Consider the following 5,702-nt stretch of genomic DNA (forward strand, 5'->3'; position numbering starts at 1 on the left):
CGGGCCCGCGGGACCCTGCCGTCCTCCACCCCCGCGGGGTCCCTGCCTGCTGCTTGCCCGCTGCCCCGCCCTGCGAGGCAGGCTGCCTGCGGCCAGCGCAGCGTTTCCCCCATGGCCGAATTCACAGCCAGGGTGCCCTTCTGCAGTGGGCTGTGCCAGCTGATGCCAGATGCGTTTGGCTACTGAGATGTATCTGAGGGGAACCCCAGGGGTGTTCCTGCTGGGACCTTTGTACCTGGGAAGGTCTCATGCCTTTTCTTGCACCCGCACTTGCAAACGTATTGAAAAGCTCTTGGGGTTACTTCAGCACAGCAGGCAGCTGGGCGGATCCCACCCCACCCCAGCCGTGATGTCTGCTGCAGGGTCAGGCCCCCCGGCTCACAAGTCCGGCTCCCCATCAGAGCCACAGTACCGGCAGCAGTGAAGTGACTAGACACAAAAACCCAAAGACCAAGGCTGGGCCAGTCACGAGGTGCCAGAAGGCACACAGCAAAGCAGCCGCCTCTGCGGCTCATGCTGGGGTCACAGCCAGCCGAGAGTGGGGACAGTGCAATGTCCTACACTCCTGCCCTCGAGCCCCTGGTATATTCGGTCCACTCTTGCCGCTGAGCAGCTTAGCACTAACTCCCTGTCCCAGCCATCGGCCTGTCTCTGTGGCATCCTGCCTGCAGTCGGAGCCCGGCTGGGCAGAAGGAGATGAGAAGACAGACAGACAGACAGCTGCTCAGACACAGCCACGTGCCTTGCGTGTGACCAGAGTCAGGGGAGTTGGACCCCATCCGGATGTGACGATCAGGTCAGGGAGAATCCCTGATAGTTGTCAAAGCTTCTGTTTCACGCTCAGTTTCCTACTTGATGTGACTCAACACAGCTCCTGCTTGGGTAGAGGCTTAGGGTTTCAAAGGCGCCTCGCTCTGCTCCCGTTTACACAAAATCTCTTCCTGCTGTGGTTGCATTCCCTGCCTGGTGTGTGAATGGGCGCAGGTCCTTCCACACACGTGGTGCCTGCACAGCCATCGACCCTTATTCATTAGAAAAGGCTCTGTCAGATCCAACTTATAAATCCAGCCCTGTTTTTTCCTGCAGAACTTGTACAGCCCTTGCTGCCTCGCCTTGAAGGAACCCCAGCCCGTAGCCGTGGGATCTCATAGCCGTGGGATCTTGGCTCTGGTGAACGCGCTCCCACCCCCCAAATCCAGTCATCCACCAGAACAGGTTTGTCCTGCTGCGCAGAGTTCCCCGGGGCTGATTCCACGACCCATTGTACCTGTGTGGGTAGAAACTTTCTTCTGTAAAGCAATAAAACCAATGGCAGGTTGCATCAGATATACCGGGCAGGACAACCTGAGAGAGCGGGAAGGAGGTACGCTTGGGCCAAAGGAAACACAAACATGCAGGTGGAACAGGAAATTCATCGTTAAAAAAGCTCTAGCACCCCGAAAGCAGAGAGATGGCAAACACTGCTCCATCGGGGTAAGATGTGCTACCAGGAGAGAGGTAGAGCTTATTTTTAGGGCCCCGCTTCAGGCTTCGGTATGTAAGTATCCACCAATATGTTCCCCAAAGAAATGCGGTTTTACAGTCGTTCCCTGAGTAAGATGAAAGGCTGGGTATTTTGTGGCTGTGGCGTGACTGTTACTACACGCTGCCCTTAGCCGCTCCAGTGACAGCCGGCTTCAGCAGCAGAGTGGAATTTATAACAGGACAGAGCAATTGCTAGACAGATTCTAACCAGAGGCCTTGCAGCATCTATCGCACTTTCATTTAAGACCCAGACGCTTCCCTATATTTAAACTCGTGGTGCTGAGACCCCATCAGCCAGAGGGGCGGGAGGGTGAGACTGGACGCGAGTGACTGCCATTTCCTACCAACACAAATTCTTGCTCTGCAGACCCAAGCATGTTGCAGAGCAAGCAAACAAAACCACCACCCCCCTGGACAGCTTATTTTAGCTTCCCACCCACCGCCCTTCTCCCAGCCCTCGTGACAGCCTGCGAGCCGCCAGGCAGCCACCAGACTTCCTGCTCGCCGGCCCTCCAAGGGGAAAAAACAGTCTGGAGGAAAGAAAAGTAACTTTGTGGGAAGCGCCCAGCCCCCTCCAAAACAAACAGAGCATGTCCTCAAGAGGCCCCGTAAGCAGCAAGATGGAAAACACGATGGCATCTCAGAGCTGGGAGGATCAAACAAGATAGCTCTCCCCCAAGGGAAAGTCTGCTGCATCTCCCCGACCACACTCCCCTCGCCATTTTTAGCCTCTGCCCAAAGGTTTCCTGGGGACATACGCATTTCTGGGTTGATGCTTTTGGTACCCCACTGGAAGTGATTCCCTGCACCCCCTCAGCTTTGGGGCTGAAAGAAGGGGTTAACACCAATTGCACTTAATGAACTGGACAGTGACGGGGAGCACCAGAACTTGGCACCTGGACTGTTGTTTGCACAGCTCCTGGTCCGGTTTTAACCAAGCCCCGACCAACCATTCCTAGGTATGGTCTGGTAACCTGTGCTGGCCGGGGACCAACCCACTTTGGATGTGGCACTGTTTTGGCTGGCAGTGCGATATGTAGAGGCAGGCTGTGCTGTGCTGGCTGGTCCGCGTGGCAGGCAGCAGCATGCACACACTGAGCCCACAGACATGCGGCTGGTTCCCCACCAGACCTCGCTCTCCCCCAGGAGAAGGCAGCAGCAGAGGCTCACAGCATCTGCTTGAACATGGTCATCAGTAGACAACCTCATGACTGCAGTCACCATGTATCCTCTGAAGAGTCAAGATTCACATGTGAACACCTATGTGCTGCTGAAGTCAGCGTGGGGTTTAATCTACTGCCACAGTCACCCAGCATCACCTGTAGATGGTCAGCGTCATGTAAGAAGGTGCCCCAGTCTTCACCACCAGCACCCTGTTCCCCCACTGCTCTGCTGGGGTTTGGTGCAGCTGCTGCAACCTTTCCTCCCAGGGGTGGCTGTGGGGGTGAAAAGCGGCACGGACTCCGGCAGGCACGGCAACCAAAGACCTTTATTGCTCTTTGTTAGCATCTTTTATAGCAAGCAGAAGTGTACACGCGCTACCTGCAGCTTGCAGATAGGTTACAGCCTTGTGTTCACGCGCATCTATGCTCTAGCAGATTGGCCCGTTCTTCCTGATCATGCGAAATGCCTTCATGGTCTTTATCTTGTTTTTCTCCTTCCAGCTGCACATTCCTTTCTCCGTTATTTTCTGCTTAAGTGCCTTGTCATGCCAGGTGGTGCAGTGTTTGCTCATTAAAATCAAACTCAGGAATGTCCGTTAGTGAGATTCCCATTCCCACGGGTGGCAACGCTGGTTGGTGGGATACGCTGGCCTGCCACCAGCCTTCCAGGGAACATCAGACACCCTGTGCCCTCCCCAGAGAGTTGGGTGCCACCACACCAGAGCCATGAGTGTCACCGCCAGTGCCTGCAGGCCAGCAGTGAGGGAGGGTTGGGCCAGGTCTGAATGGCAGCTGGTGCTTTCCAGTAGCTCAGAGGAAGGAGAACTGAATAACTATGTTGTTTATATTAAAAAAACCAAAGATGGCTCTGTCAGTCAAAAGAGCCTGGGCTGGCCCCAAGACAAACTATTCAGTGAGAGGAAAAAACAAAAACTCAAAAAGCCTTTTCCAGGAATTTTCAAAATCTCCCTAACCTCATTCACCTGACCACGCCGAGGATGAAAACATCAGCCGGTCTCATGGCAGCCTCTTGAGGGCACTTTGGTATGGCAAGCGTAGACCAGAGCTGCACTGGGCAGTTGTGTCCCAGGTCCCTGTTGCCAGAGCAGAAAGCTCCACATGGAGGAGCGAGAGTATTTCAGCTGAACCACCGGACACAGTCAATGCCAGGAATTGTTTCTGGTATCTCTGGATTGCTTTCCTGGTGGGATAGACCTGCCAGGCAGGGAAATTGGACAAGAGACATTAAGGTCATTTTGAATCCCCCTTATTATTCCTGGCTGTTCCAGCAAGCCCAGAGATGTGAGAGGAACCTAGAGAAAAACTTGTTTTCCTGCAGATTTAGCCTTTGCTGAGCAAAACAGCCCGTGTGCTGATGCTACCAGAGCTGAGCAGTGTCGCATTCACTGCCTTGTTTCTGGAGCAGAAAGGGGAGGGATGATGCACCAGTTCCTTCTCCCTGTATCCTACACAGGTGTGAACGTGTTCAGTTAAACATGGCTAAGCCAAGCAGAAATCTCAAAACAGGTAGGACAGGTCCAGGAAATTTATGAAAATAAATGGTTTAAAGAAAAGCAGGCTGTGAACAGCCCGGCCATAGCACAGAGGAAACCAGCCAGAGCAGGTCCTCGATAGAGAAAAGCCCAGTGAGGGTCTCCAGAGGCTGCTGTGATTTACCTGGCAGCCTGGGTCTGACAAGGGCTGAGGAAATCCATGGAGAAGAGGAGTGGCAAGAACGGGCTGAGAAGCCGGGAGTAGGACCAAGCTGCTGAAAACACCCAGGGATGGAGTCTGGCCTGGACAGGGAAGCTGATGGCGAGGGGAGCACAGCAAGGGCCACATGGATGGGAGGGCTTGAGGGCTAAGTGTGTTCCGAAGGAAATCACCCCTGGCACAGGGCACAGGGAGGTGTCTGTGGCACAGGGAGGTGTCCGTGGCACAGGCAGCCCTACAACCTGAGCACCCGGACAGTGACTAATTGCCCTTTCTGGCCGTCACCCTTCTCCAGCACGCTCGCTCCCTGACGCTTCTTCTCTCAGCATCATGAGCATCAGACAAGGATGGGGGCACTGGAGGTGCCGGCATGTGGCTGCCCAGGGCCCCTCAAGCGAGCCGTGGTGCCTGTGACATGGGAATCGTGACACCGGGGCTTTGCAGTCTGCTTTGTTGCAATGAACCATCTGACGGAGGGAGTTTGCAGAGGAGGGCAGCACCTTTCACTGGGGGTAACATGCTGTGGGATCTAACAGATGCAGCAAATTTCGGTATAAATCAGAGAAACCCATTCTTTTAACAATGCCAGTTCATACTAAGTTTATAAGAGATGTGATCCAAATCCTGTTTCTCTCACATTTGTCAACACTGATACATTTTTTTCCCTCCTTTCTCCATGTCCGTGGTTCCTTTGGGCCCCTACCCCAGCTCCTGCTGGCTGCACAGCGCTGGGATGCCCGGCCTCAGTTCCTGCTGCAAGCACTCGCTTCCCTGCAGCACCAGACAAGTCAAGCACGCAGGACCTCTCCATGCTGATGCAAAAGAGCTGTACATCCCTCTCCCGTGGGGATGCTGCCGAGGTGAGACGCTGGACTGACACTTCTTGGCTGTGTTTGCAAAGCTGGCAGCGAGAGTGAACACTGCGTTTGGGTTTGGTTTTTTTTTCCTTCCTGTTTGCTAATCACGTTTGCTCTGGAGTCTTTAGGTTTCCTTCCTGTTCGCTAATCACGTTTGCTCTGGAGTCTTTAGGGATGTAAGGTCTTCAGGTAGCTCTGCTTAAAAAGAGAGCCACTTTCCTTTCTGCAAGGTTACGGTCTCTTTGGGGTGCAAAAATCCAACTGTCCGAAGCTATTTCTTACCACCGGCAGCGGAAGCACCCGTTGCATTTGGGCGCAGGTAGCGGTACCCAAAGTTCTGCCGGTAAACCAGGAGATTTGCAGCTGCGGGAGCAGCGGGTGCGGGTCCGCGCTGCGAGAAATGAGGATTTGTGCCCGGTGGATGGACACCGGCCAGAGCGGCTCT

The 5,702-nt window shown here is 54.3% G+C and overlaps 1 protein-coding gene across 1 annotated transcript in view; it reads left to right on the forward strand.

Moving 5' to 3' along the window:
• SAPCD2 (suppressor APC domain containing 2) overlaps positions 1–5,702 on the forward strand; it is a 19,820-nt gene that overhangs the window by 3,934 nt on the left and 10,184 nt on the right. The gene's annotated exons all lie outside the window — the stretch shown is intronic.

The sequence above is a fragment of the Aptenodytes forsteri genome, unplaced genomic scaffold, assembly GCF_000699145.1.
Source record: "Aptenodytes forsteri isolate BGI_AS27 unplaced genomic scaffold, ASM69914v1 Scaffold494, whole genome shotgun sequence".
NCBI lineage: Eukaryota > Metazoa > Chordata > Aves > Sphenisciformes > Spheniscidae > Aptenodytes > Aptenodytes forsteri.